Below are 11,796 nucleotides of genomic sequence, written 5' to 3' on the forward strand. Positions count from 1 at the left end.
CCAAGCCCCGGGTCCTCCCGTCCAGCAGCCGGCAGCCCTGCAGCTCCCTCTGTTAGGCCAAATTGACACAACCACCGCCATGTTAGACCCTCAAGGACAGAACCCGGGAGTCTGAGACCACATAAGTAAACAAAGTAAGATGGGCCCTGACGATGCCAGAGCCAGGTCAATCTGACCTCAACTGAAAGTCCTAATCTAAACCTAAACATAATGACAGCTAGCTTTCACACACCCCCCTCCCTCAAGTGGAAAATTACTGACTGTACTTTCTGCATTGTGATTCAGAGCTATAAAAGATCCCTTTATCTTAGGCTCGGGGTCCTTGTGAAGGCCTGCTGCGATGGGCTGAAACTCAGACCCCAGTTAGCTGGAAAAACAAAAGCCTCTTTTGCAGTTGCATTGTCGTTGTCTTTTCTGTGTCTCCATCAGTTAGACCGATCTCTGGACCCTTACACCTCCTCTTCTAAATGGCAAAGCCAGGGGTCTGGAGAGCCACTGATGTTTTCTAGAAGGGTTTGGAGAGTGGTCCAGTGCAGGGAAGCACGGGTCCCTGAGTGGCCTTGGCCCACCTTGCTGCTCCCTTTCTTTTGTCTCGCAGCTCTCGGAACAAACGTGGAACCTGCTGGGTGCGACAGCCCGAGATAGGAGGGCCTGTGTGGGCGGCCTGGGCCCCTGTCACAAGAGCAGGCCATCTGCACAGCCCGGAAGGGAGGGCTCCCGGCTCCCTCAGCTGTGGTGTAAATCGGGCCTATGCAGACAGTTCCTCCACCAGCACGCTCCTGAGCCTGGGGGGAGCCAGCGGGGCTAAACTCAGGGCTTCTGTGTGGTCCTTTGCTGCCTGTGCATAACCAGGTGCATCACTGGGGTGACCCATCTCACTGGACTCCACAGCGATAGGAACTGCAGGTGGGAGGCAGTGACTGGGACACACCTGCCCCACACGCTCATCCCCACAGGTTGCTCAGTGTGGCAGCCAGGAGCCCATCTGGCGTTTCCATGTGGGAGATGGGAAGGAGGGTCTACTGGGCATTAGGGTTCTACTCCTCAGGTTCCAACTCAGGCCCCGCAGGTCGGAATCAGTGGAGACGGGCCTGGGAATCTGAGCCTGGTCATGCCCCCAGGGAATCGGGGCTCAGATCGTGCTGCCCCCCCCCACACACACACACACATGCTTTTACCTATTTGTTTGTTTCTTTAGAGAGAGGTAACCCCACCAGGGTCTTCATGCCACGATCTGCCCCCCACCTCAGCGAGCCAGGACTGCTGGTGCCCGGCTGCCCAGCATGAACATGGAGACTGAGACGTGAACCCGGGGCCTTCCCACGTGGCTCGGGGACCACAGAATGTTGTGTCACTGCTGCACCATCCTGGCTGGCCACGCCTGGCAACTTCTGCTTCTGGCCTGCACTAGAAGAGGCCTGCCTAAGTCCACACCTCCTCACTAACTCATTTCTGGTTCTAGGACTTCCCATGGCCCAGCCCAGGAGATGACTAGCCTAGATTCCTCTCCACCCCTCTCCCTCCACTTCAGCCACCACCTGCCACATGGCAGAGACAGCCTAAAGGTAGGTGTCAGGTATCAAAAACAAAGTTCCTTTAGGGGGCACCTGGATTTGAACCAGGGACCTCTTGATCTGCAGTCAAATGCTCTACCCCTGAGCTATACCCCCTGACCTACTATAAGTATCTACTAAATACCTTTTTACCTGTGTTGCAATGCTCACGCCTATGTCTTGAATTTCAATAAGTTTTTAGAAAGTTCTAGAGATACGGAAATTTTGCCTCACAGCACATCAGCACCTTTTGGCCCTTTTCCATCTGGACCCCTCCCTACTTTGGCCCCAGGAGCCTTCTCTTCTCAGTCTTGCCACCTTGTCTTCCTTAGTGCCACTGTAAAAACACCTGCTTGGAAAACCATTGCTCAGAGCTGTCACTCCTTCCGTCTTCCTTCCACCCCTCCCCACTGAGCTTATCCAGCACCCTCACTCCCCCAGCCTGTCCATGCACCGGACGGATGGGGGTCTTTGTTCCCCATCCCCCCCACCCCCATCTGCTCTTCTCCACCCTCACCTCAGCTACTTCTTGGTTTGAGTCAGGGTCTTGAGTGAACCCAGAAAAATCCAGAAAAATTATTTGAAGTATTTGATCTGAGAGGCCACAGTTCCCATGCTAGAACCCCGGAAGCTGCCCCACCTGTCCCAAGGGCCTTGGCCAGAAGGTCACCTTAGCCAGAGAAGCAGGACAGGAGCTGTTTCCTCCCACCCCTGCCCGGAGGCACAGTGCTGCAGGCACTGGGATGGGGACCTTGCCCCTCACACTCCGGGTTAAGGCCACTGCTGAGATAACAAGGCCACATCATCCTCAAATACAGAGAAAGGTCATCTCCCCCTAGGGGCACATGAGGGGATGGCACTTGTGTCAGGAGACCAAAGCTCAGCGGTCTGAGTGAATGTGCAGATTTCAAGGAAAAGCATACACAGTTTATTTCCCCCCCCACCCCGTCATTCAGTTTAATTTCATTTCTGACACAAGTAACAATAAATGGTCATTGTCGAAAAGGTAAAATGCAGGCCAACAAGTAACGTAGTGGTTACATCGCTGGACTCCCACATGGCCACCCACAGTTCCAGTCCCGGACCCGGTGTGTGTGCCTGCATGCCCGAGATCCCAGGAGGAGAAGGGATAGTAGTTCGGCCATCTCCACAGGGGGTGATTTCTCACTTTGCCTCTCTCTCTCTCTCTCTCTCTCTCTCTCTCTCCAGCGAGTGCACACACTCTATAGCAAAAACCTCTTTTTAAAAAATTTGAAAAGGTAAAATGCGACCTCTTTGTGTCTTTCTACAGGGCAAACAGGGCGCTGGCCCTCAGGCTGGTATATCAAATAGTTGCTAGCTGAGAAAGGTAGCAGAACTGGGAGAGAGCCAAGCTTGACCTCAGGTAGCACCAGCCACGGGGACACTGGTGCCATTTGCCACGTGAGCTGCTGGTCCCCAGAGCGCGGGTTCTGTTCCTTCCTGCTGGAGGAGATGAGCTAATGCACAGCCACACGGTGTTCGCACACCAGCCGATCCAGTGGGTCTTCTGGCTCCCTCTCTTATAGACAGGGAATTACAGAAATCTCCATATTAAAATCCCTTTTGGTAAAATGAGCCAGCTAAGGAGGACAGTGGTAACACAATGTTCCATGATGCTCAGGCCATATGAGAAGGTCCCAGGTTCACATCCTGAGGGCTCCCTGGGTTTTTGGATTATTAAGTTTAATAAATTCCAAGATGTAAAATTAACTTATTTAAAATAAATTCTATTTCTTTCACCAGTAACAAAGAGTTAGAAGTGAAGTATTTTGAAAGATGCCAATTCAAAGGGCTCAGCCTCCTTAGCATGGTCCCTAGCAAACCGACTGGTGGAGCTGGAATCCACACGCCCACCATGGTTCAAGTCCCCAGTCCAGTCAGCCTGAAACTCCCCCAAAGGGAAAAGCAAGGAAGGAAGTAAAGAAATCTCTACATTAAAATTCCTTCTTGGGATGAGCAGATGGCACAGTGGTTACGTCACTGGACTCCCATATGACCAACCACAGTTCAAATCCCTGACCCAGTGCCTTCAAACTCATGCCAGGCACACGTGTGTCCATGCCCAAGATCCCTGGAGGAGAATGGAGGAGAAAGGATTGTGCCTGGCTATACCCCCGTGGGGTGATTTCTTGCTTTCTGTCTCTCTGACAAGCGCACGTGCTCTATAGCAAAAATCTCAAAAAATAAAAAAATTCCTCCCCACCTGTCTCAAATTGATCTGTAATTTCCTTTAATATTCTTGGCTAGTTTTGAGGTGTGTGTGTGTGTGTATATATATGTACATACATATATATACACACACACACACACACGCACACACACACACACACATCATAAAGAAATATGAAATCCATTTTTGGGGGGAGATAGCAGATTGAGGTTAAGGCAGCCAGATCCCACATAGCCAACTGCACTCTTTGAGTCCCAGAATCAGCAGCTTGAAAAACACATGAGGCACATGTTTGTGTGTGTCCAAAATCCTGAGAGAATGGAAGAGAAGGGATCACAGCATTACCATTCTCCTAGGGGGCGATTTCTCACTTTTCCTGTTTGTCTCTCTTTCTCTTTTTCTCTCTTAGGCAAATGCATGCACCGTATAGCAAAAAAAAAAAGTTATTGAAAAATTAGAAAAATTGGGGCCAGCAGTTTTGTGGTGGTTAAGGCAGCTGGACTTCCACATGGCTGACTGGTTCAAGTCCTAGACCTGGCAGCTTGCTTTTTCACTTTCCTTCTTTCTCTGTCTGTCTCTCTCTGGTTAACTTCTAAGAAATGAAATAATGACAATGAATAAAATTTTTTTTTAAATATCAGGAAAAGAAAAAAAAAGAAAACTCTTTTCATAAAACAAACCCCAGATCTGAATAGTTTCATTGGTGAATACTGCCAATTAAAGAAGAAATAGGTCAATATTATATTATACATTTTTTTCCAGAGGAAAAAATGGGGGGAGGAATAGAGAACATTTTCAACATTTTTTTCTGTTTTGTCATAGGGCACATTACTGCCGAAGAGAGACAGAGAGAGGTGTTAGAGAATATCAGAAAAGGAGGCCCACAGGTGGCACAGTAGTTGTGGCGCTGGACTCCCACATGGGCGATCGACAGTTAAAATCTCTAAAAAAAAGAAAAAGAAAAAGAAAGAATATTAGAAAAGCCTCCATACTCCTCATACTCCTGCTTTGGTTTACATAAACAAACTGTGACCTCATTTAGAAGGCTTTCTGGGGGGGCTAGCAGGTGGCATGGTGGTTAGGAGCTTTGGACTCCCACATGGTCGACCACGGTTCAAGTCCTGGACCTGGCGGCTTGCTTTCTCACTTTCCCTCACTCTCTCTCTCGCTCTCTCACTCTGTCCCTCTCAGGTCAGATTTAAAAATAAGTAAATAAATAAAGTTAAATAAAATTATTTTTTTTAAAAAAAAGAAGGCTTTTTGGTTGGTTGCTAGGTGATAGCCCATCACAGGAGCGAGGCTCCAGTAAACCACAGGCATCCTGCCTTTCAAACTGTGTTAATGCACACAGACTTCAAAACTTAACCAATCCTGGGAACCAGCAGTTAGCGTAATGGCTATGTCACTGGACTCCCACGTAGTCGACCACAGTTCGCGTCCCGGACCCAGTGACTTAGAACTCACGCCGGGCGCGTGTGCGTGCATGCCCAAGATCCCAAGAGGTGAATGGAGGAGAAGGGATTGCGGCGTGACCATCCCCCCTGGGGGGTGATTTCTTGCTTTCTGTCTCTATGTCTCTCTGTCTGTCTGGCTAGCGCATGCGCCCTATAGCGAAAATCTCTCAAAAGAAAAAAAAAAACTTAACCAACCCCATTGCCTTTCCACCTCATTCCTTCTCCTTCACCTTCGTACATCACCCCCGCTTTCCAGAACTTGAAATATTGCGTGACCACGAGGCTACATGAAGTTGCTCAGAAGTTGGTCCGGGAACCTGCCCAATTTTAATTGTGTTAAGATTTGCTCAATTAAACTCCACTAAATTAAATTGTCTGTTTAGTTTTTGTTTGTTTGTTTGTTTGCTTTAACAGAAAGAAAGTGAGAACTCATCCTCAGGGAGGATGATGACACCACAGTCCCTTCTCCTCCATTCTCTTCTCTGGATCTTGGGCATGCATGCACACGCACCCGGCATGAGTTTAAACCACCGGGTCTGGGACTCGAACTGCAGTTGACTACATGGGAGTCCAGCATCTTAACCACCACGTCACCAGGTGGTTCTATTAACTTTTTTCATGAGATCGTCATTTTTTTCTTTTTTTTTTTTTTTTTTGGATTAAACAAGAATTTTTAAAATATTCTATTGTACCTTCTACCGTGGATTCTTAGTTGTACATCTTTGTTTTATTTTGTTGTGATTGATTGAGACGTTGCAATACTCATCCATGGTTTAGAAGTCTTTGAACCACAAAGAATTATTTGCTGGAAGCTTGACCTCAATATAAACATGTTGAGAGGTAACATTTAACAATATTGAGTCTTCCCATGAACATGGTATATCTTTAATTTTTTTCAGTGTTTATCTCTCTAAACAAAGTCTTACAATTTTCAATGTATATATTCATATGTTTTGTCTGATTTTTTTCCTAAGTATTCATATTTTTGATGCTCTAATGAGTGGTACTTTTTACAATTTCTAATTATTCATTGCAAGAATATAGAAATACAATCGATCATTGCAAGAATATAGAAATACAATCGACCTTGTATATTTATTTGGAATACTGCTTGCTACCTTATTAAACTCATTTATTAGTTCTAGTAACTTTTTTCTGTAGAATCTATTGGATTTTCAGGCCAGCAGGTGGAGTGGTGGTTAAGGCACTGGACACTGCCACATGACTGACCATGGTGCGTCTTTCTCTGGTCAAATGAAAATAAATGAATGAATAAATAAGAGTATATATTAATAATTCTTTTTTAAAAAGGATCTATTGAATTTTCTATGTAGACGATCATGTCAACTGTGAACAAAGAGTTTTACTTTTTCCTTTCCAATCTGGGAGACTTATTTATCCCTGTCTAATTATACTGGCTAGGCAATGTTGAATAGATTTAGTGAGAGCAGTTCCTATACTGAGGAGGAAAGCATTCAGTTTTCTTTTTTATTCAACTATGTCAAAATGAACATTCATTATTTCTTTTTTAATTATTAATTATTCATTTTATTTATTCATTTATTTATTTTAATTTAACCAGAAATAGACACACAGAGAGAGGGAGAGTGAGAAAGCAAGCCCCCAGGTCCGGGACTCGAACTATGGTCAGCCATATGGGAGTGTCCAGCGCCTTAACTACCTGCTGGTCCCAGAACATTTATTATTTCTATCATAGCCTCTTATGCTTTCTTGCCAGATCCTTTTGGGGCAGGTGCTTTCTGGGCTGCAGCTTTCTGACCCTTCTGAGCTGTTGGAGGCGGAGCTTCCGTCTGGCCTGCGGCTTTCTGAGCAGGAACCTTCTGGCCGCGCCTTCCTGCCTGCAGTCGGTTATCTTTTGCTGGCACTCTGGCAGCGGCAGCAGGTGTCCACGTGCACCCTTAGCAGCAGGTGCTTTTTTGGGAGAAGCTTTAAAGAGAGCTGCCTTTTGAAGCGTCTTCGTTCTTGATTATCCTGTTCCTCATTTTCTTTGCCTTCATGACTTTAGAACGATCAAAATCTGTCATCTTGGCTTTCCTTTCTCTGGCTTCAATCTTCTTGGCCCATTGCGTGGCTGCCCGCTTTGTACCGATACTGTCTGCTTCCAGGCTTGTCCACGAGCTTCTGGGAGAGCCGAGTGGGAGCTGGAGGGTGAGGTCAGTGAGCCGCAGGCATTTGAATGGCATGGCCTTCTCCCCTGAGAGCCAGGTCGGTGGACAGAAGTCTGACTGCTTTTTCCTATTTTTCCCCAAAATCCTTTCCAGAGGGCCTGGGGGGAGTGCCGCCCACAATCGTTAAGAGACCATTTGGCCCATTGGTAACAGGACTCTTTCTTCACCCTGCCCCGCACAGTAGGAGAGGACCTTTGTGATGTACATGAAGCCTCCTTACTGCTGTGTAAGGCCATTCCTTTCGCTCCCAACAACTTTCCTTCTCCAATCACCACCGTAAAAAGTGTGAATCCACCATAACCTACAACCTCCCCTTCCACATGTCCTGCCTTTTTGGGCCAGACCAATGAAAAAACTCTTCACTAAATTCCAAACTCTGTCTCTCACTCTCAAAATCAAATAAAAGGAGCCCCTGTACCTGAGCAACTCCAGAGAAAGGTGTATCTTGCCTCCTCTAGGTCACTCAAATTTGAGCTTTGAAATAAATCACATTAATTATTACTTTTACAAAGTTGGTTATTTTTATCAACGGGCCATCAACCAAAGCCCTGTTCTGATCAGTAACATCTACAGTTGGGACCAGCTTCCCGCATGAGGGTCAAAGGAGATGTAGGCCACCCGGGCCAACATCCACGGAAGCACCTGGACACCACGTTGCCAGCTTCAGCGAGAAGGAAGAAGAGCATTGTTTTCATATTAGTAACTATGAAATAAGTCGTAGGGTTTTTGTTTGTTTGTTTGTTTTTGGAGAGATTTTTGCTATAGGGTGCATGCAGTCACCAGAAAGACAGAGAGAGAGAGAGAGACAGAAAGTGAGAAATCACCCCCCTGGGGGGGATGGCCACGCCGCGATCCCTTCTCCTCCATTCTTCTCTTGGGCATGCTCGCACACGCACCCGGTGTGAGTTTAAGTCACCGAGTCTGAGACTTGAACCGCAGTTGACCACATGGGAGTCCAGCGACATAGCCATTAAGCTAACTGCTGGTCCCCCAACAGTTAGTAATATTCTTAATTTGTGAAGTCTTTGTGTAGTTTTGTTACCAGAGTAATGATCCATTACTTTTACTTTGTAGTAATTCCATTCCTTCTACTTTATCCTTTTTCTAGATTCTTAAGGTGGAAGAGGAAGTCTTTGATTTGAGACATTTATTCTCTTCTAATATAAACATTTTTATGCTATAAATGTGCCCCTTGGGACCATTTATAATCTGATCGGTTCTAATTCATCAATGTCTCCCTAACCTTTCCTCTTTACTCCCTGTCAACACTCACTGGCCTAAGACCCTCATCCTCTCTCACGTGACAGTTTCTACTGAATCAGCTGGGGACAGCAGGAACTGCTTTCCGAATCCTCTCCTAGTGCAGATTCAGGTGAGGGGGGATAAGAGGAGAATTTGAGCGGGAGGGAAAGGGAGGGCGCAGTGGTCATTGCTCTCAAAGCTGTGTGTGTGCAGGCGTTGGTGCAGACGCCAGCGGACCCCGCTTTCTCCTGCTCTCCCTCACTGTGTCCAGCTCTTCCCGCCTACTGCCATCCCTGTCCATCAGCTGTAGCCCCAAAGTCATGAGCAGCTCCTTGGCTGAGGACCTACAGAAGAGGCAGCTAAGCAGAAGTGCAGCTTCCTGGCCAGGCTGTCACCAGCCCCCTCGTGGTCCCTCCTGCAGCCGGCTGTGCTTGGCGCTTGGCGTCCCAATTCCCTTGGCGTCTCCACTTGTCTCCTGCGCTATGGGAGTGTTAGGTGGCTTTTCTTTGATCCTCCATCTCCCCCTTCTGGCCGGTTACTTCTCATAGCGATCCTCTAACTGTGCAAGGTCTTACTCCTGTAATAATCTCCTGACCCAATAGCAGTTACTTTGAGACAGCCAAGAGAACTCAGGACCTGGCAAGTCGGCAAAAATGGGTTGGAAATATAAGGCATCAGTCTCGCTGTCTAGAAAAAAAAAAGTGAGTGGGTACATCAGGGTTGCTTTGTACAGAAGTAATGGAAACTCAAAACAATCTGAGATTTTCAAAGGATCCCTCAAACCAGATGGCATCGATGTGGACCTCAATGTTGGAAAACTTGAGAAAATTAAATTCCTCTGGAACAATCACGTGATAAATACCCTCCGGCTCAAACTGGGGCTTCTCAAACCGCAGTGCAAAGTGGTGAAGATGGGACTGTTTTACTGTCTCTTCACACTGCTTAAAAATGTTTATGGCGCTTGTCTCTTTGTAATAATAAAATTTTGAATGCAGGGGCAGAAGTTAACATTGATTCTACTTCGCTCACTGAACACTGATTGATGCCTCTTACTGGGCACTTTCTAACTTTTTCATTCAAGTGTGAAACACAGAAACGCACAGGTCACTAGTGTTCAGCTTCATAAATAATAAAGCATAAGACACCTTTGCAACCTCACATTCGCCTCGAGATTCAGAACATTACTCAGGGGGAGATGGAAATGGGATGCAGGGATGAGTAGGGAATGGCTCTTCTCCGAGGATACATTTGGATATAACCTTGACTTTGAATCATTTCACTATTTTACATTTCCAGGAAATAAGCCAACACTTATGAGGAGAAACCTAAGCAGAAACACAAACAAGAACAATCAACTTCATGGTATGTCGTATTAATAGCATGGCCACAAAGAAGAAACTCCCAGTGATACACAAAATATTCTGAGGCAAAAAGAAAACTATCAAAGGTCAAAGGTCTTCCTGTTTATGGAGACAGGAAGTGTAAATATGGAACGGAGGGAAGGCGAGGAGGAACCGTGGTGTTGCACTGGAATTATAGGTGGCAGCGTGCATGTCCCCACGTGCAAGCACGTGCACACACACACACACACACACACACACACTTCCAAACTCTGTCTTCTGAATAGGGCTAGAAACAAGCACTCGTAATGCCCATGTCTTGGCTGGTAAATTCCATTAGAAGGAACCAGAAACTCACCAAAAAATAGATGGTTCTAGGGCTGAGCAAGAAACCTCAAAAGAATATACTGTAGCCCCAGCTCCATAGTGCCGTGGTAATGTGCTACTACTAGAGAAGCTGGATACCACATGGCAGCCATGGTCCAAATCCCCAGCCTAGTCAGCCTGAGACACACCGGGCACGGGCACGGTGCCCAAGCACAGTGGATGGAGGACTGGAGCAGGGGCACTGGCATGGCCAGGCCCTATGGAGGTGCCTCTCTCTCTCCCTCTTCGCCATATACATACCCCATCAAGAATAAAGAAAAATTTTTCAATAAAAAAAAAATGAACAGTACATCTTGTTCCAGATGTAAGAAAATGCGCAAAGAATTATGGGGGGCAGCAGGTGACATGGTGGTTAAGGCACTGGACTCCCACATGGCTGACCACAGTTCAAGTCCTGGAGCTGGCAACTTGCTTTCTCATTCTCTCTGGTAAAATTGAATAATAATAATAAATTAAATTAAATAAATAATTGTTTTAAAGAACTATTTTACTGAACTTTATTTATTTTAATTTGACCACAGAGGGACAGAGTGAGAGAGAGAAAGGGAAAGTAAGAAAGCAAGCTGGCAGGTCTGGGACTCAAACCACGGTCAGCCATGTGGGAGTCCAGCGCCCTTAACCACCACACTACCTGCCAGCCCCCATAATTCTTAAAAAAAAAAAAAAAAAAAAACTGATGGGAACCTGTCAACAGAATACAGGGGCCAGTCTGGAAAGACTCGCCACTAGCTCAATTTGGAACAATTTGAGTATCAGAATAAATAAAGATAGGAAAGTGTTGGAGCTCATTAGAAAATAATAATTAATAATAATGATAATAAATATTAATTCGTATTAATAAGTCTCACTTTTAAATTTGTCATCTAGAACTATAATGTACTTTTGTAGTTTTATGTCGTATCACTTGTTAATTCTAACAGCTGGCCTGTGTGTTCTTTTAGGTTTTCTGCATATACAACATCATCTGTGACAAATGACAATCCATTCTCATTATGCACGCTTCTCAGTCCCTTCTCTTTCCTTACAGTACTGCTCAGGACCCTGACGACATCGTTGAAAAGAAGGGGTAACTCTGGGCACATTTCATTTTTCCTCATCTCAAAGGAAGCCCTTCTAATATTTCCTCATTAAGTGTTATGCTTACTATAGAAATTCTTTTTTAAGGTTTTTGCGATAGGACACATGAACTAACCAGAGAGAGACAGAGAGAGGGAAAGTGAGACACCACCCCCCAGGGAGGCTGGCCATGTTGCAGTCCCTTCTCCTCCATTCTCCTCCAGGGGTTTTGGGCACACACGCACGCATGCCAGTGTGATTCTCAAGCTGCCAGGTTCGGGACTTGAACCGTGGTTGGCCATATGGGAGTACAACACCTTAATCACCACACCACTTGCTTGCCTCTACTTTTTAAAAAAAAAAAAACGAGAAAGACCAAACAAG

General features: G+C 46.0%; 1 non-coding gene and 1 pseudogene across 1 annotated transcript; both read right to left on the bottom strand.

Annotated features, from left to right (window-relative positions):
- Positions 1–1,598: 1,598 nt before the first annotated feature.
- Positions 1,599–1,670, bottom strand: TRNAC-GCA (transfer RNA cysteine (anticodon GCA)). The gene has a single exon. It is a non-coding gene; the product is annotated as a tRNA-Cys (tRNA).
- Positions 1,671–6,919: 5,249 nt separating this feature from the next.
- Positions 6,920–11,796, bottom strand: part of LOC102468766 (60S ribosomal protein L14-like) — a 15,808-nt pseudogene continuing 10,931 nt past the window's right edge.

Source organism: Tupaia chinensis, unplaced genomic scaffold, assembly GCF_000334495.1.
Source record: "Tupaia chinensis unplaced genomic scaffold, TupChi_1.0 Scaffold000010_1, whole genome shotgun sequence".
Lineage (NCBI taxonomy): Eukaryota > Metazoa > Chordata > Mammalia > Scandentia > Tupaiidae > Tupaia > Tupaia belangeri.